Source organism: Marmota flaviventris, chromosome 3, assembly GCF_047511675.1.
Source record: "Marmota flaviventris isolate mMarFla1 chromosome 3, mMarFla1.hap1, whole genome shotgun sequence".
NCBI classification, from domain to species: Eukaryota; Metazoa; Chordata; class Mammalia; order Rodentia; family Sciuridae; genus Marmota; species Marmota flaviventris.
Genome location: NC_092500.1, coordinates 83,044,882 through 83,065,731, shown reverse-complemented (window position 1 = coordinate 83,065,731; position 20,850 = coordinate 83,044,882).

Below are 20,850 nucleotides of genomic sequence, written 5' to 3'. Positions count from 1 at the left end.
ACGTCTCCCATAGCAATGTCTAATTAATCTGGCCAGCCGTTTTCCTGGGTTCGTGGAGCAGGGCAAACCACCTCCTAAAAGAAGAAAGTTTCCCCCCTGAAGTCAGCTTCTTTGCGAACCAGGCCCTCTGGTTCCAGAGCCACTTGTAGCGAGACCCACATATATATACATAGCTGTCCGTCTACCTCCTCTGGTGGGCTGGTTGCTTCCGGAAAGTTGATTCCACACACCCTGAGAACAAGTTTCAAGTGCGTGTGTCGTCGACAGGAGGGCCAGGTGGCAGCGAGGGCGGGTTAATAGCGGCGCGGAGGGGCGGCGGCGGCGGCGGCTAGAGCTGCAGGGCTGAAGTGGCCCCGCTTCACGGGCGGGGAGGCATGCTGGCCGGGCGGCGCAGGTTGGAGTCGAGTTGAAAGCCCAGCAGAGGAATGTTCACACGCTCCGAGGCAAACCTGCCAGAGAAGTGAGCGAGTCGCAAAGAGGTGGCGCCCTAGGAACGCGCGCGGGGCGAGCTAAGGCGCGGGCGGGCTCGCGGGGGGCGGGGGCGGCGACGCGCTGCCGGAGCGAGCGGAGGGGAGCCCGGAGCCCGGAACGCTCGGAGAGCGGCGGAGCTACCTCCGCCCGCCCTGCCGCCCCCAGCGTTGCCCGGAGCCCTGTGGAGCCCCACCCCGGAGCCCCGGAGCGCGGCCCGGGCAGCACCATCCCCCGACCCGGGGGCGTGGGCGGATCCGCTCGTTTCCTCCCGGCCCAGCTGGCTACAGCCCGCGCCGAGGATCCCGGAGCCGACGTTCCGAAGGCGAGCGGACGGCCCTGGGCAGCCAGCAGCCCCCAGTGCGCGGGGCTAGATGCCGGGCGTGGAGACCGCCGAGGGCTGACGGGTGCGGAGGAGGCCAAGGAGCGGGAGCCGAGGACCGCGGGCGTTGGCCTGCGATTCTAAGGAGTCCTAAGCTCGCCTAGAAGCTCGGGTGTTAGATGGGAACCCTCCTCCCAGACTCTTTCCTGAGTCAAGCTGAGTGGGGAGCATTGGCTAGGAAGGGGGGAATCTTTCTCTTAGAAGAGCAAAAACAGTTTCAAACTTCAGGTCGAGATTGCACTTCTTGCTGTTTTGAGAACAGCTGGGGACATCTGGAGCCTATCCAAGAAAGCCGGCGCAAAAAATGGAGACCCCTTTTTTTAATTACAGAGGGGAACCTGGAATGCGCCCAAGACCCTTTTCACCCACCGGGAGGAGTCCTACCCACCTTATTTCTGATACCCTTCTCTGTCGCCCCTTCCCCCACCCCATTTCCCTCGTTACAGATTATAGGTTGTCTGTATCCCAGCTGCTTCAGCGGGCAGATGCGGAGCTACTGTGGCTATATGCTGCTGTACCTCAGATACGCAAAGGGAAAGCGGGGGTTCTTCCAAAATCTGTTGGGCGGGGAAGGAAGGCTGCTTTAAATTACTGGGTAGTATCCGGTAAGAAGGATTGCTGCGGGTGTGAATACCAGCCCCCACTGGTTCCTGTATCTCTCTGAAATGAACTCTAGTGCTTGGAACTACTCAAGAGATGTTTGTCTTCTAGACAATACTGCTGGTAGGTTTCATCACTCTCCAGAGGGATAGTGGGATTCAGAGATTTGAAATGCTTAAAGGAATCTGACTTTTATCAAGCCTAACTGTCCAGCTGATGCTCCGCAGATTTTCACCTAGGGTGGTGAAATAGCGCCCTCTCACCGACCCTCGACCCTCGTTCGCCGCACTTCTTTCTCCCTCCTTAATCGCAACTAACTAGCAGTTGACTTGCTGATTAATTTGGATTGGGTTACCTTTTCTCAGTTCCTCTCTTCCTCAGTTGATTACTTTAAATTTCATACTTTAAAAAAAACTTGGCTTCCTCCCACTTTAAAAAAATCTGGGAATTTCCACAACTTCCCTTGAACATTTAAGAATCTCTAAATATTAGACCTGTTTGCATGGCATGAAAGGACAAAGTATCAGCACCCAGAAATGTCAATCTTTGAACCTCTAACACTTGCTGATTTATAATAAATTCTTCCCCAAAAGACTCAGGAGCCTAATGTAATCATTAGATCTGAAGAGGAGAAATCTGTAAGAAAAAAAGTAAATCACAAATGAGCCATTTAATACATGCAAGTTGTTTGACATTAAAATGATAATATTTGCTTCCACAATAAAAAAAAAAAATCCAGAAGGTACTTTGCCAAGTTTCAAACTACCCAGGCTTTGAAAAGTCAACCTCCCTCAATAAAAGGTTAAAACAAAAATCAGATTGCAAGTATTAAATCACTTATGTTGTAAATAAATTCATTATGCTCTCAGAACATTACAAACTGAAGGTTGGCATCAATAGACTGCTTTGATTTATGTTGCCTTTTCTACTAATTAAGCAAAATTTACCCCCTTCTCCCTCTCTGCATCCCCCCCCCTTTCTGGTGTTAATGGCAAAACATCTATCAAATATTTTTAGAATTTCCTCTCCTCCACAAAAAGAGAAAATATAGACACAGGAAAAATAAATAGTCTTTATATTCTTGGAATACCCAAGTTTCCTCATAATTTATTACTTCACCTTTTCCTTGATTTACAGTCTTCTCTCTGGTCTTCTGGCCAATGGAGGGAGGTCTCAGCAGACTCTTCCAGAAATATGTTTTTTTTTTCTTCAAAAAAGTAAAATTAAGTCTTAAATGAATTAAAAACTTCTTGTAAAGAGGCTTTTTTTTTTTTTTTTTTTTTTTTGGTTCCCACTAAAGGCAATTACTAGAAATCAGGTATCTCTTGCAAGCTTGCAACAGGTAGCTCTTGCAAAGTCTCCTCAATATATACCCAGAACCCTGACTTTTTTACTTCTTCTGAAAAGGATATTTTCTGACATCATAATCTATCTACCAATATAATGCCATGATAATGCTGAGAACTCACAACTGCAAATGAGACACAAGAGGAGCCCCTCCCTCCTTTTTCCAGTCTTAGGAATAGAACAAGTGCCAATAGAGGCTCAGTGTTTGCTTAGGCCTTGCTATCATGTAAATGCACCTTAGCAAATAGGAGGATTTGAAGGCCTGCCTTTAATCTGCAGTATTTCCATGTGAAGACAGTTTAGCATTGTGAGATCTACACCTACACGAATGCCTAGCCCATGAGCAAGCTCCAGACTTCCATCTTCCCATTCCCAGTGGCAGTTTATTATATCCTACTTTAAAAGAGGTTTTCTAAAAATTTTAAGTGTATTACTCTTAAATCCATGTTGACTCACCAGTTGATATATATCTTCAGGGATATTTCCTCTTGTAATTTAGGGGAAAAAAAACTAGCATTTATGCTTAGCTTTTTCATCTTTCTTCTTTCCTTCCTAGCCCAAACAACAAGAAAACAGAGAAGCATTACAAACCAAATAGGTATCGGTAGCTCTTTAAACAGTGCACCTGGGCTCAGGAATCCTCTTATTACCAATAAGCATTCAGATTTAACATTTGCCAATCTGTAGCTCCAAGGTATGTCTCTAAAATTCTGTGAAACCAAACAACTAAACACATCCCTTCTTTTCTCTAAACTTTTTCTATGTTTACATACAGAAGTTGCATAATCAGCTCAAGTAATATTCTCATTTGATTAGTCTCTAATCACTTGCCAGGACTGAGACTTGAGAGAAGGCTGACCTCAACATAGCACAAAAGGAAAAGGGATGCAATGCTTCCAAATCACAAGTAAGGATAGAGAAGGGTGTGTTTTATTATCAGGTAGGTGTATTTGTAGTTAGAGAAGGATAAGACTCCAGGAACAGGACTGGCAGCTAACATCTGGAGGAATTGCCTGAGGGAAGGGAGCTTAGATATGCATGAAACTGATTGAAGGCTCCCCATTATTGGAAAGGTGGGCCTCACACTCTTCCTTATGCCCCACTGCTTTCTGGGCATGTAAATGCACCTTAGCAAACAGGAGGATTTGAAGGCCTGCCTTTAATCTTTCAGGCCACTGGAGAGGGAAAGCTCTGGGTACAGTGGGCAGCCTTCAGCTTTTTCCTACTAGGATCAGAAAGCCCAGCAGGGAGACAGTTTTCCTGGGAGGAGCCCAAGCCCTCGTGAGGTGAGAAAGTCTTTAGGAAATGGGTTCTCCAACATCACACACTTGTGTACCTCCCAAACCCATGACCATCAAAACGTATCTGAGGAGTCTGCTCGTCAGGGACAGAGGGAGGATGTGGGGGGCCTGGAGGGAAAGTTCGACTTCTGATCACCTAGACTGATGCCTATTGATGTCCTTGATTGGGCAGTGGTCGTCGGAGAGTCCTTAGAGCATCAGGATTATCTTCACAGGGCCCCGCTCCTGCTACAGACTTGGTGGCCTCTGTGGAGTAGATCCCCAGGGAGGAGGCCTGATTAGCTTGCAGGATCTTAAGGCTGGCAATCTCTTCATGTATCTAGCTAGTGCTTTGGGTTCCCCTGGGCTTCACTCTTGAGAATCTGGACTCTCCCTTGCCACAATGAATCCGTTTTACCTGAGCAGTAGAACTGAGGCTTTCTCACTCCACTCTATCCCACTGGGTTGGGTGAGTGGTTTCACACTCCAAAGTCGCCGGCCCAGCGCGCCTCTTTATTTGGGGTGTGGGGGGGAGAGCCCTGATTCAGGCCGCCGGAGAGGGAAAGCTCCGGGTACAGTGGGACCCAAAGATAAGGTCCCAGGGTCCCAGGGTGCTCTTGAATTTCCTCTGAGTGGGGCTTTCCTCTCTTTCCTCCCCCCAGCCCAATTTAAGATTCAAAAGTAAGATAAGACTCGTATAAAGTGATGAGTAATTCCTGGTGGGGCTGGTGTGCGAGGAAAGTGAGGCAGACACGTCTTCCCCGCGCTATCACCCACGGCCATATCTGGGTCCAGGTCCGCATGCGGTTGCCTTGGAGGGACGACTCCACTTTTCCGGAGTCCGGGCACTCGCTCTCTCCCAGCTCAACTTCCCAGCGCCTGTAAAGCTCGGTGCAGCCAGAGCTCCAGAGCCCCGGGGCCCGTCTGTTTTATTTCATTTAACACGATCCGCAAAGCCAAGGCGGGGTGAGCGGCGGCGCGGGAGAGGAGAGGAAATGAAGGGACTGGAACGAAGTTCTCTTTGCCAACTCTCTCCATCTGATTCTTAAAATCCAGTGACATCTTGGAGGACTGAGTTGAGAACAAGGAGACGGTTATTAATACCTGAAGCCTGCTCTGCCTATGTATAACTGGTCGGTGGTTGCCTTTGGCGATTGCAGGGGGTACAGACGGTGGAACACATGGCATCTCTCCAGGGCATAAAAATCCACCTCGCTGGTGGCTCCTGTGGAGTTTGTAAACGGCGCAGAGCTGGCTGGGGAAGCCAGTGAGCTGTCCATGGTGGTTAAGATTCTTTGACGTGCTTGCTCGGCTGTCCTGGCCAGCGCTCAGCCCCCGACCCCTGGCTGTAACGCCCTGGAGCCAGAGCCTACGAGCTACCCAGCTCGTGTGCTTCGGGCACGAGGATGGGCGAGTTCGTTTGCACAACTCTCGCTCAGAGGCAGAATTCCGGAGATAGAGGGAAAAAGAAATCCTTAGTCTAAATCGTGGGTTTCCTTTTAGTTCCTTCCCAAAGATGTCATTCTCCCTCAGGCAATATTTCACGTGCTCTTAGAAACGTCTGTGTATCTCAGCAATTTCCCTCTCTTCCTTTTTTTTTTTTTTTTAACCATTCTGTTCTTTAAAGAGGGAGACCCTTCTCATGTTTGCTAAAAGCATCCACTGCCTGATGATTGCATTTGTGTCTACTGGTATGTCCGCAACACTGGCTTTTAATGGGGTAGTGGCTGCTGGAGATTGTCAGGTTATCTCAGGGATTCCCCTCAAGTCTCTTCCTAGGGGTGGTGGAACACTTTGTAGAATATTATTGTTCAGAGGATACTTGTCTTTCTTATTTGCTAGAGTCTGGAAGTGTCTGCTCCTCACTTTTAGCTAAGGAGGAAACAGGTTGCCTTTAGAGTTTATTGTAGGTTTATTCTCTATGAGGTACAATACTGCCCAGTTCGTGTAACATTCTAATGAAGAAATGTTTATCTCCTTAATTACCTCTTGTACATGTTTAAGGCAAAGGATGCTTTGCCTTTTTGTCATATTTTACCTTTTTAGTCTTTATTTCTCCTGGCAAATTCCCCCATAAGTATCCCATTTCCATCTGAATAGCAAGTTGCATTAAATACTGCAGAAAACTACAACATACTATAAATATTTATTACTCTTATTGCATCTACACCTTTATTTATGGAACATATTCAATTAGCATTTAGTACATGAAAAAATCTTTTATTTATCTCTATATAGGACGTCATATTGGAACACACCATTGTTTGCTGCTTTTCCTTTCTTTAAAAAAGTGTGCAGTGCGTGGGGAAGCTGGGGTTGCAGCTCAGTGGTGGAGTGCTTACCTAGCTCTGGGTTCCATCCTCAGCACCACAGGAATAAATAAAATAAAGGTATTGTGTCCATCTACAACTAAAATATATAAGTAAATAAAAGTGTGTGTACATTGTAAACAATTTTGAGGATGCCTGCTGTTAAATAGAAAAGTATTATGATTCAATAATGTTTAATAACTTTTCTCTCATATTCTGAGTTCACAATATAGAAAGAGTGGGGGGAAATGGAATATTTTAATAGATTCTTGTAAATATTTTCTTTAATAATATTTTACTTTCCCTTTTCTGGTTCTTTACAAAAATTGACACAATGCTTGAACATATACCAAATTCCTTGAAAAGAATGAAATAAGTAAGCATAATGATATTTTATTATCATTATTTTGCAATTTAGAGTTTTAGTTTTGTTCTGTAAATTTTTTGATAGTCAACTTTCCTCTACACATCTTTCTACCCTCTTTCCCTTGAAAGAAGAAACATATAATGATAGAAATAGATTTCATTTTCTTATACTTTTTGTGTTCGTACAACTTAGGGGGAGCTTTGTTTTGACCCTCTCTTGGTAGTTTAGCATTTCTTCTCTCCCCTGGTGATACCAATTGAGAGTTTTTCCTTTAAAGTTTCATCTAGCTTTTTTATTTCTTTATTTTTGGTGCTGGGGATTGAACCCAGGGCCTTGCTTATGCTAAATATGGGCTCTATCATTGTGCTATATTTCCAGCTCTAGATTCTTGATTGTTTTTAATTTTCCGTAACAACTTGTTTTATTTTAAGATCCATTCCTTTATCTATTAAATTCAAACCATTTATTAGGGACAAAATTAATCCATTCTACCAGAAGCTGCTAGACTCATTGTTTTCCTGTCTTAAAAATTTAATTGATGAAAATTTCTATAAGCTAAAAAGCAAACAAATAAATATAACCTCATCAGCCTCTTGCTGTGTTCTGTTCACCTTTCCAAAGTGCCCAACAATGCTTAGAGCCCAGAAAAGATTCTCAGAAGATCAAACTGAATCACTCATTTTTATACCTGCCTCTTTATTTTTGAGAGATGAAAGCACAATTTGTAATTATTTTAGACTTTTTTTTTTTTTTTAGAAAATAAAACTCATATACAAACCTCAGTGATCTGTTGCTGGGAATCTTTCATGAACATATTTTTTAAAATTATGGTAGATTTGTGTGCATCCTTGGTCTAACTCATCCTCATGCATCTGCCTTTCATTATACTTGATGTATGGCATTGCTTACTTTCCAGAAGAAAATTCCACCATCATTTTATCTGTGCTTTTCTCTTTAGACACTGGTAAATGGGGGCAAATATGTGGACTCTAGATGTGTCATAATATTTGAGATCAATTATTATGTGGATGTATTTATGCTAAGGAAATTTAAATTGACCTTAGCAGAATTCTGTTGCACTTTGCTCTTTATTTATATTTATTTTTTAGTTGTAGTTGGACACAATACCTGTATTTTATTTATTTTTATGTGATGCTGAGGATCGAACCCAGGACCTTGCGTGTGCTAGGGAGTACTCTATCGCTGAGCCCCAACCCCAGCCCCTGTACTTTGCTTTGATGTCTTATTCTGATGTTAATTACAGAGAAAGGTCCCAAGGCACTTTTCTTTGTTAAAATTTTTTTTTGTTTTTGTAGAAAGAATAATTGTTTTGTCATATAAACAGGTTACATTCTTTGTAAGGCTATTCTTAATAAGCAAAAATGTACATATCTACAATGGTAAAATTTGTCTTGAAAACCTATGATGGTCTTAATTGGAGCAAGAACTCAAGTGTAGTTGATTTGATTAAAAAACAAACAAATCCATGTCTTAAAAAGAGTTTCATTGTTGAGGTGCTCCAGGATATACTTTTAGGTCTATAATACACAGTCTGGGCATCACAACCACAAATTTCCCTCATCTAATTCCAGTCATGGTGTGGTAAAACCAAAGAGATGCAGGATCAAGGAAATTTGCAGGGAAAGGACTGAATAGGTACAGTGAGAACAGATCTTTAAGATCTTCCCCAGACTTCTAAACAGTTGAGTAGGTTGCCTGTTTGCTAAGTGGTGCAAAGTGTCTCCAGGTCTATCGTTGGGATTGCTGACATAATTAATGATTTCATCCAGAGTCTGAAAGAAAGTACTTGTACTCCCTCTGGCATGGGCAGGCCAAGTTCATGTCCAAACTCTAATACCTTGGGTTGATTTTAGCTAACAAGACTGTTGGTCCTCTTGTTACACACCCAAAACATGAAAGCCAAATATTATATTAGGCTATGATACTTCCCAGCCTTGAGGAGGTTGACATATCCTAAATATATAAACAGTTACTATTATCTAAAGATGGATTATGTTTGAGTGAGAGTCATTACTCCCAAGTCCAACTCAGAAAGCTAAAACCCATAAAACACTCCCCCCCCAACTACTTAAAATCATTATTTTCCACTCAAACCTTAGATGTAAAAATTTACTTGTCCCATCTTATACTATGAGGTTAATGGCAGTCCCTGAAAATTAATTATGGTACTGAAAAGACTTTAATAACTTTTCTGCTAAAAATAAACTGGAGGCAGAATAGTGCCCTGGATTCATGATTGCTTACATCTGGTTTCTATTTCTGTGAGTTTCATTTGGTTCTCAGAGAGTTCATTCACAGTCATCACAGGTCCAGTTTCCTGTTCTCCAAGGGGAGAACTCGTCTTGATGACCCATATATTTTTCATCTGAATGCTGTGCTTTTCTGCACTAGGAGATGTGGAAAGGGAGAGTGCAAAATAAATCAGGTCTGATTCAAGCTAACTGAAACCTGAACAGCATCTTTCAGCACCTGGCTTATCTACAATCCAGTGGCAAATAACAATGAAGAAATCACTCCATCCTAGACCCTTGTAAAATGAGACAGGAAAACAAAGAGAAAAGAGAAGAAAAGAAGAAGAAGGGGAGATGGAAGAAAAGGAAGGGAGGGTAAGAATAGAAGAAAGGAGTGAAGGAAGGGCTTCTCTGCTTATAAGAGCCCCCTGCCCATCCCATTACACTTTTCCTTGCCCAGCAAACAGAGGAAAGCATTTTTCTTTTTTACCATGTAAACTTTCAGATCTTTCTCAAAGAAAGGGTTGAGTTATATGGGTTGCTGGTTGAGAACAATCTCTTAAATTCCTTCACATACTTGGGGAGGGAGGGGCAGAATTATGGGGAGGCAGCCAGTGCCTCATTAGGGGGTTCTTCTTCCTGCCAAGGACGGTGTAAGCCACCTAAGAAACTTAAAGTCTAGAATAATTAGTGACCGAGTCAGAAAGATAGTTTCAAAAGATGAAGCCCTGATAGGTCCAGTCCACATAGTAGCTGGAGCTAGGCAATTGGAAAATGGCTCTTGTGGTTTATTTAAAGGGGTACATCAAAGGCAGGGATAAGGTTTCAGGGATGGAGTCTTGCTTCCTGATGTCTTGTAGTCAGCAGGTTGATTGGCATATTGGCTGGTCACACCCATCTCAGAGGGGCTGTGTAGCTACAGCAGGTCACCCCATCTCCGGTGCTGTGTGGGACCTTTGGCAGAGCTTGAATAGGGCTCACAATGTGTCTGGGCAGTCAGCCAGAGGAAATGTCCACTGGAAGTTCCCAGACACCAGATTCGCCTATTCATTAGGCTGCTATGCATGATGTAGTCCACACACAGATGGCTCTCGGCACAGAATGACACATAACCTTATTCCCTACTGATCTGGACTTGTGTAGACCAATGTGACTAGCTTGCAAGCCATCCTATCCAATATCTTTTTTCATCATCTAAAACTTCCCAGTTGTTGCCTTTGTGTATCTAGTACTAGGATGACTTCAAATTAATATTATTTCATTGATGACAGATTGCTACCTTACTTTTCCCATCCAGGAGAAAAAATTGTTGGAACTGGGATTTGAATAGTTTGTCTAATGCTACATTATTTGTTTAGGAAGATGCAGGTTCTGGCGGCCTCATCTCACCTCTGTTAGCATTGCTTTGGCTAAAGTGACCGGCCAAGCAACTGGTCTCTCATCCATTCATGTGGGTTGCTAAAGGCTATGCACTCAGTTGAAAAGGTTGAGAAGAATCATTCTTTGATCAAGGGTTATTGACAAGCTGATCTCCTCTCCTAGAAAGCACATTAGAGGATTCTCTAACTCCACTAAGCAAAATGAGAAGACCATCTCATCTGCTGACTACATGGTCTTATTATCATGCTTCAGAAATAGTGTGAGAATCAACTTTATCTGAAAGTCCTAAGTCAACATTGATTAAGAGTTTATTTTATGCTAAGTTTTATTCTTGGAACTTTATAAAGAAAGCCACATTCACTGAATGATTACTAGGGTGCCCATAGAAGTGCTTTATCAAGATATTTTTCCTTCTTTCTTTCAAAATCACATTTGGAATTGTCCATCTCACCTGTAGTTAAGGAATATAGTATTTTTTAAAAGTCACGTGAAAAGCACACTTTTGAGAAGTTGCTACCCAAAGTACTTCCATTTAAGCTATTGATCAAAGTCCTACATTAAAGAAAATACGGAAATCCATTCACTGTGACTAAATTTTTTTCCCTTCATTGTTTGGACCACATTTTTAACTTTCTCATTGTAAGTTATTTCAAATATTTTCTAAAAGGAACCAGGTACAAAAAGAAAACTTAGTATGGGGTTGAAAGACAGCATCAGAGATATTTGCAGAGACCATACGGTCTGTTCATTTGTTCATTCAGTTATTCAAGAAATATTTCTTGAATGTCCAGGGTCAGGCACTGTGTTAAGTTCTGGAATTCCACTGATGATGAAATTTTCAGTCTCTTGAGACCTATGAATCTTTTAATTCATGTTTACTAAATATTTGATCTTTTTTATTATAGATCTTTGAATATTGAAGTAATAAATATTTTACTCATATTGTTTATGGTCTATTTCTTCCCTCTGGAATAAATGCAAACTCCAGGGAGGCTAAACATTTTGTCTGTTTTATTGTGGTATCTCTATCAGTGGTTATCAACAGCAAGAGTTCAGTAAAAAAAAAAATTAAATTAAAGAATGAATGAAGTTTAAAAGGTGCAAATACTTTTCCTATAAAAATGTATCTTGATACATGTGCATATGCTACTTCTTTGATTTCTACCATGAGTTGGCCATTTCTTTCATGATTGTCACACATTTATTATTATTGTTTATCAACAAACTAAAGGATTATTAGTAAATGAAAATAATGTCAGGCTAAATTTGATGTTCTTTTGAAACATACTGGGTAATAATTACTTATACTTGCCTAGAAATAAATTATTTTTACCATCAAAGGCAAGCCCTGTGTTATCTCCCAAACTGGAACACAATTAGAATATTCTCTATTATTAGATCATGTAACCCAGGTGGAGAATGCTATTTTACCACACCTCAGTAAGGATACCTGCTAATGGGAAAAACTAACTATTGTCCTTTAGGTGGTACTTCATAGCAGAATCATTAATCAACCAAAGCCTTACGTATGTTGAACTTGTCTTTTTTTCCCTACGGTAAGTAACTAAATTTTATTGTCATGGCAGATGAGTTGGGCAGAGTAGTGTCATACCTGAGTCAGTTCCCCCACTCCTTTCTCTGGCACCACAATTGTATAATAATGCCTATGAATACATTTTTCAGTAATTTTTTAAAACCACATTTTCCCCTCACATAACCTCATTATAACTGTGGCCTAAGTGCTACATTTTCCTTCCCATAGCTTTGAGCAATACCCTTCTATTTCACCATGGACTTAAGAGCTTGGTTCAGAAGACTGCAAAACTATATTAAAAACATAAAAACGTTCTATAAATTCTATCCCTTATAATTCTATTACTATTTTCCTGGAGTCTCAGACATCTGTGAATGTGTGAGTTATTATTATTGAGTTCTTTTTCCATCCTGTCCAGAAAGACCTGTATATAGCCCGGTGTGTTAAAACCTCAAATGCAAGCAACATTACATTGTCTGTTAGCAACACATCATTGGATAGGACGTGAAAATCATAGCCGTTGTCCTGTTCATTCACTGTAGACCTTGGCCTAGAGTTCTTGGCAGGAAGAGTGTTTCATTGGGGCCTATATCAAGCTCTAATAGAAGCTGTTGGAAGAATAAAAGTTGGTGATGTTTTTGGCAGAGAGCCTAGGGTCACGGAAAGTACTTTCATCTTATGAACTGGAGATAATTGAGCAGCATGACCTGTATGTTGGTTTTTAAAGGGACATTAGACTACCCATTGTTTAACAAGGTGTCACACTCTTAGAGGATGAAGCTCAGATAATGAGGGCTTCAGTGAGTGTATAAATAGTGAAAATCAGAGGAAAGTTGAGTGCTTGACCAACTTTAGCAGGAGAATATTCGCTGTAGTCACTCAGCCAACCCAGCACATTGTACTTTCCAAGTCTTGAATCTTGCTTATTTGTTAGATTCTCCCAAATGTTCTTCAAAGACACCTCATTCTTGCCTTGTATTGAACCCAGGAGAAACTGAAAGAAAGCCAGAGGCTCTAGTTAAAGGAGCACCAGAATTGCAATCTGTTGGCTTCTAATTTTTGCCACACTTATTTAGGCAATGAGAACTATATTTATCCTTTGTCATGAATATATTTTGGTAATGGACAGGGGAATGAATGTCTAGGACTGGAGATTAGTCCCAGCTCTTCCTTTTACCAGTTAGTTTTAACAATTTAGAAAAGGCACAGAATATCTCAGATTCTTGGTTTATTCACATGTAAAGTGTGTACAGCATTAGTGCATACTTCACAAGGCTGTCATAATAACCAATTCAGGTAATATTGTTTTATAGACTGTAAAGCCCTATTGAAATATTTAATTCAATTCATAGATTACATTTGATCATTGTTCTATGTAGAAATACATAGATCTTGATCTAAGTTCCTCCCCCCTTACCATATTCAGAATAATATTTGATAACACACTGGGACAATTAAAAAATAAAAATGACCTTAAGACCAGAGAATTTTTGTTTGACTTTTTACTCTCTCAATATTTACCTGATAAATATTTGCATTGTATAAATCAATTTAGGAAATACCACCCTACCTGATTCCCAGCATGAATGCTGTACTGAATATCTTTTAAATAAGGGGTAGCAAATTGATTCGTAACAGGGTTTTGTCTTCTTCAATGGCGGGTATTATCTAAACATCTTTGTTTGGACAGCTTTTTCAGCTGTGGCTATTACAATCCCTGTGGCATCCAATGAGTCAGCAACATTTAGTTTTGGGGAGAGTCAGTTTGACCCTTTGGGTAACCATGGTATCTAAGGACTTCTCAGACATAACAAACTTCTAGGCTGGTGTCAGAAGAGATAAGAATTAGAAGTGAGGAAATAAGAACCAAAGGGCATGAATCAGGATATTCAGCAAATACGCTGTGTTACAAGTGGAAAAAAAAAAACAAAAACAAAGCTTGTAACTGGGGAGATTAATTAAGGGAACAGGATATAGTAAAGAGAAAAAGTGAAAAATATCAATTCATATAGAGAATTTTTTTTTTGCAGACTTATGCTATAATTCCATTTTTGGCTTAAAAATATAATTTATATATAGGCAGACAAATACTTTAGGTTATACAACAAATCAGAGTAGTATATACCAAACCATTAGTGGTAGTTTTCTAGAATAAGTGTGTAGTTTTCTGATAATTTTCTAATCATGAACTGATATTGAATTTGTCAGATGATTGCACTGGTTTTAATCAGCATGTGATTCTTCTTTGTTGGACTGTTAATATAGTGATCATATTGACTGGGTTTTGAATACTAGGCTTGCATTCCTAAAATAAATGTCACCTGGTCATGATGTAAAATTGTTTTTACACATAGCTGAGTTTTTTTCTAGATTTTGATAATGAACTTTGCATCCATATTCATGGGGAATATTTTTATTTTTCTACTTTGTACTGTCTTCATTTGGCTATGGCATCAGGGTACACTAGCTTCATAAGATGATTTGGGTGGTGTCCCTCATCTTCATTGAGTAGAATTGGTGTTAACTCTCCTTTAAACATTTCACAAACTTCTCCAGGGAAACTATACAGGCCTGAAGATTTCTTTTTTGGGAGCTATAAAATTTTCCTTGGTGGTCCTGGGACTATTCATATGACACATTTCAGATTGGTGGTTTGTGTTGATGGAGGAATTGGTCCTTTCCATATAAATTGTCCAACTTATGTATGTAGAGTTATTTATCAGTTTTTCATCACCTTTTTGATATATACATGATTTATCGCGATAGCTCCCATTTCATTTTCTACCATTATACTTTGCTGTCTTGCTGAAAATTTGTCAATTTTATTGATCTTTTCAAAGAACTAGCTAGCTCTCTCTTTCATTGATTATTTTTCTGTTTCATTTTTAATTTTATTGATTCTTCTCATTTTTATTTTGTTATTTCTCTGCTTATTTTGTGGCACCCCATTTCTCTATCAAGGTTCTTAATTTGGGGGCTAAATTATTGATTTTACTAGAAAGATCCGAAGTCTTCAAATACTTGGAAACTAAACAACAAACTTCCAAGTAGGCCAAGAAGAGGTCTCAAGAGAAATGTCAAAACTACACTGAACTGAATGAAAATGAAAACACACCATATCAAAACATGTGGGACACCACTGGAGAACTGCCGAAAAGAAAATTTATAGCACTAAATGCTTACATTAGAAAAAAGGAAAACCATATAGAGAATTTAATTTAGACTTTCTGTTTGTATGTACATCTGTCTGAACATGTCGATGTTTTGATTGTCCTTTCTAGGGGATTTCTAGGCCCACTGATTATTAGGAATGAGACTCCATCTGGCTAGGAGAAGCCGGAAGGACATAGATTGGTAAGATCTGACCAAGATCTGAATTTCTCCAGTTAATGCTTGTCTAACCTAGGGTCTGTATTTTATTTTTTACCTATCACCACACCACGACCATAAAAAGCATTAGAGTTCTAGCTTGAAAGTTCCCACTTCTATGTAATATTTGAGTTGGAATTGTGGAAGGAAAGTATCCTAAAGCCAGAGGGCCTTTGCTAATACACTGGTTTGATATGGACTACTCCTATCTTAGAGCCTTAACTCTTGCTGTTATAAAAGTTTATGTTAGGTCTAGAAAGATTCATTGATTAACAATTCATTGTGTCATTTATTTCTGGAACTGAGTTCCATGGGCTATATATATGATTTTTCCCTTGAGGGAATTACAGACTTGTGCACATGGAGATTAGGTCTCTATGATAATTAAGCCCGCCACTTTTACTCCTTTTCAGAATAAAATAAATATTTGTCAGAGGATTAAATTGAATAAAAAGAATTCAATCATATGAAGAATCCTTTCTCCAATTAGAAAGGGCATACAAAAACCTCTAGCTTCTTTAAACAGCACCAGGTTTCCCATGGAGCAGAAAAGAGCCCACTGTGCTAGAGCATAATAATGCTTGTTTCTAAAAAGAAGGGCAGAACTTTGTGAGTATGAGTATTCTCTCATCAATAATGATTATAGTATACCATCTCAGAAAAATTAATGTTTTAGAGAGATTACTTACTCAGTAGATACTGTTGGTTGCCTAACATCTTTTCCCCCCACACACTCTCGCTTCTTTTTAACAGAACTGTGATTTTTGTTCAGGCATCCACCCTACTCTGTGATCACATTCTTTGGGTTAAGCAGTTCCCATCCTCAACTCTTAGCTCTGGGGGTGGGTCTTTTCTGGTAGAAAGTAGTCATGGTGTCCTATTCCTTTGCCACTGACTGGTTAGGGGTAGGCATGTGATCTAATTCCGTCTTTAGTCTCCAGTGGAGGAGTGCTGGAAGATTTTGGGAAGAAGAGTTTCTTTGCTCCTAAGAGAAACACAGAATCTCCTCTTTTACTCCTATAGACACCATTTTATCTGCATATGGTGCCTGGATATGTGGCAGCCATCTTGCTTTCAGCCACTTAGGAAGATAACACAATGGAAGAAGGACCCAAGAGGGTCTTAGAGAAGCAGAATCAAGCCCAATTAAGTGACCTGTGTCCTACCTTTGAAGTTTTTTTGTTATGAGAGACAATAAATGTTATAATTATTAAGCTACAAGCTACTTTGAATTGAGTTTTCTGTTCTTTATAGCTAAGAAATTCCTAATGGGCATAGTTACTGAGCAAGGGAATCAAAGAATCCATACCTCTCACTGGTGTTCTGTGTCTGGCAGAACCCACCACTTCTTTGCCCGTACGGAGGTAAATGCCATTGTTGATATAATTGAAGTCCTGGATATATCTTGAAATGGAGAACTAAGCAAGCAACCAACTCTCAGACTTTATGCCATGGAGTATAAATTTTCTTAAAGGAAGAGTTGAAGTTGGTTGGTCTGGGAAACTTGAGAGGAATGATATATGTGAGAATCTTAAGTTTTTCAATGCAGTGCTTGTTGTAATACAGTGAAAACCTAAATGAGCTAAAATTACATCTTTTCCCCTCCTTTGAAAGACTGCCTATTATAAACCCTCAGTAAAGTATTTTGAATATGTGTCATAGTCTTCATATTTTAGACTGGAAGAAACTATTGGACAGTAGGTCAGGAGTGGAGGTATTTTCTCTATTTCATGGTCTTTTAAGTACCATGAACCAATTCTTTTTTTTAACATTAATTTTTTAGAAGTAGTTGAACACAATATCTTTATTTATTTATTTATTTTTATGTGGTGCTGAGGATCGAACCCAGGGCCTCACATGTGCTAGACGAGCACTCTACCGCTGAGGCACAACCCCAGCCCCATGAACCAATTCTTGATTAAATGGATTTTACCATAGCATAGCAGTGAAACTAACCCTGGAGTCACCAGGAAGTTAAAGCATATTTCATTTTTTCTCAGACATCTTTTCTTTTTCTAACATAACTCCTTCTCTAGAATTGGACTACATCTCATAATTGTTCTCCAAATGGAAGTTACCATATAGCTGTCATATGAACACATAGACATCAACATTCCTAGAATTAGTATTAGGGAGTTGGAAGAGATTCCTCGCTCTTAAGAAATGTTACACCACTATCAGTCCCAATAATCTAAAGAATGATACTGTGTGCAAAACATGGGAATGGTTCATTTTGAGCCTTTAAGTCATTCAGAAGAGTCAGACTCAATGCAAATAGCTTAATATATTTTATAATAAAATCTTATGTTTATATGCCTATAGAGTTTTAAATAAGTACACAATAAAAATTCAACTTATGAACACATTGTATCCATAGCATTATTGGCAGCATTAAAAAATAGAGGTACATGAAATAATGGTGCATCTTTAGTTTATACATGATAGATTCAATGAAAGATGGTAACCAAAAGCTGAGATATCAGTGTCATTAGAAAACCAGAGGCTGCTTCTACCACTCCTTCCTCTGAGGAAAGGTGTTCCTTATGTTGCTCTTATATGAACTGTTGTCTCCCATGGGTACTTGTGATTGATTAAACTCAGTCACATGGCTGTTTCCTAGCTACAAAGGAACTTGGGGATATGATTTCTAATTTCTGTGGTGGGGAGACGAGTCTTATAACATGAGACTATCTCTTATCATAGACAAGTAGCCATGCTTTAATAAATAAAATTTGAGATGGACCTCAAAGGTTGGGTACCATTTTTAACCAGTAGAGTTTCAGGCCTGTGTATTCCAGGCATAACCTGGAACCATTAGACATAAGTGGTAGATTTTATGTTTCCTTTAATTTTAGATAATCCATGGACTCTTTCATACTCAGAAAGAAAGAATTGGTTTAATGGTACTTCTGGGAATTTAGAAGTGATCTATACTCACACTGAATTTTTCTTTGCAAATAGATTTTCTGAGGTACTAAAGGACATATACACTTAATTAGATACTCAGCTCCTGGGAAACTTTCTTTATGAAGTGTTCACACTCTATGATTATTTTCTAAAACAGTCATTGTGGGATTTGGTATGGATGTAAGTTCTATCTTTTAGGCACTCCCCTATCCTTTCTCCCATCCTCTAGCAAGTAAATTTGAGGTGGTTTGAGGTTTGGAAAAAAGGTTGGAAGACACATGCTCAAACACGTCAATCTCCAATAATTGAATAAGTGTTGACACAACAAGTTCTTTCTTTTCTCTTTGTTCTTTTTTCCCTCTTTGCCTTAAAAAATCTTAATTCTTATTTCATGCTATAAAAACTCTAAGTAAAAATTGACTGTGATGTAAAACAGATATAGGTAAAAGGTTATACCTAAACTTGAAAGAGCTAAATCCAGATACTTCAGTAAGGCAGAAGAGCTCCCTCCTCACACTTATCGCCAGCTTACCTCTTCATGAAGGGTGAAGTGGTGAAATTATATGGTTTCTTTCATCACCAAATGAAGTGGTCAATGTCACTATAGCCATTGGTGATGTGTCTGTTAGTACTTTCAAAAATAAGTCACTTTACATAAAGTTTATTTTTTTTTTTGCATTCTCTTCTTTTTAAAAATATACTGCTAATGGCAGCTCCTCATTCTAAGTCTGTGACATAAAAAGCTGATGTGACTGGCAGTCTGTGCTTTGCACACGTCTTTTTGTTCTTTAGTTTTGCTGCTACTTGCAATGGCCATTGCTATTTGCAAATGGCAGATTAGTTTCATGATCTGTCTGATTCTGTTGCTTCTAGGGTCACACATTGTCTAAGTTAGCATTTACTGTAGACAAAGCACCCAGAAAATAGTGACTTAAAATTACAACCTCTTATTATTACTCATGAGCTATAAGTCATTTTTGGGGGGCACTTTTGCTGGTGTGAAGTAAGTGCATGAGTAAGCTAGGCTCATTCATGTGTCTATGACCAGCTGATGACATGGTTGGGGACTGCGTATGAGTGAGAATGGCCTCTTTCATATGTCTGATGGTTGTCTTGCTGTTGACTAGAAGATTGAGATGACTGGTCTATATATCTCCTACCATCCAACAATCTAAAAGCTGCCAGACCTGTTTAGATTCAGGTGCAGATTTCTCAGGTAACATCCTCCACATTCTGTAGGTTTCAATAAGTCACAACCCTAGCCCAAGGAGTAAAGACACGAATACTACCTCTTTATGGAGGAACTATAAAGTATTATGGTCATTTTTCAATCAATCATAATGTTTTTTTTTCTAAAGATAGAGTGACTGATGAACTGGTACATTGTGTCCTTTTGTTTTTTAGTTGCCAAATCTATGCTGTGAAAAATTCTTTCCCCTCTATTCACCTTGCCTATCCAGAAGGACAGAATTGGTTTAATGATACTTCTGGGAATTTAGATGTGATCTATACTCAAACTGGATTTTTCTTTGCAAATAGATTTTCTGAAGTACTAAAAGATATATACACTTAATTAGATACCTCAGTTCCTGGGAAACACTTCCTTATAAAGTGTTCACACTGTATGACTATTTTCTGATTCTCCCTGGTTATAGACTGAAGAATTGTGCTCTTATTCCTCCTCCTTAAGCACTTGAACAAGTGCATCCTGATCCAGCCAGAGTGGGTGGTGAAAAGAGGACTAAATCTTTGATTTTATTTTGAAGTTTCAAGAGGCAACTTAGAGAGTTTGCAAGTAAGGCTGCTGCCACAGTTTAGAAGGTCACCTGGTAGAGGTGGAGTGGGCCCTCCATTCATCAGATCTGCATATAGTGCTATAGGTAACAATACTGTATTGAACATTTAAAAATTTTTCACAAGGGTAAATTTCAGGAGAAGTGTTCTTATCACAGTAATAAAAAAAAATCAAAACCAAAGTCTTTTCTTACCTTTTTCATAAGGTTGTTCTGGGAATCCAATGATGTAATTCCCATGAAATCTTTTGAAAAACTATAAAGTGCAATAAACCTACTTGGTTGCTATTATTGTTGCTATTTTTATATTGTTTAATACTGTTGGACAACTTACATTACATTTCAAAATCTCATAATAATTATGGAGCCTTTGCCATCCTAAGGATCACTCATCATTATAAACTAAACTCTTCAGGAAGACAGTATAATGTGTTTATTGCCATTATTTAATCAAATAACTATTTGCTAAGCTTTTATTGTGTGTCCAGCTATGTTCTAGATGCTGTGGGAAAATTAAAGAACTAGATGGACATCATCCTTGTCTTTAAGCAGTTGAACAATCCAATTAGGGAGATGAAGCAATAAGATATAAGTAGCCAGGAATGAGATAGCCATGAACTGAGGGATAAGTGGTTTCATAGCCCAGTTACAATTTGGAGAAGAAGAAGATCCTGGGTGTGTGAGTATTCCATTAAATCCTCCTGAAGACCTTCTGGGTAGAGTTAGGAGGAGTCGCCCAACCAGGGAGGCACTTCCTATGGCCACTCCATGATACCAAGCCACTTGTCAGTTTCTCCATAATTATAAGGTCCTTCTTGTTTGAGCTGTCAATTACTAGAAAGTGTGTAGTAAAAGCAGAATT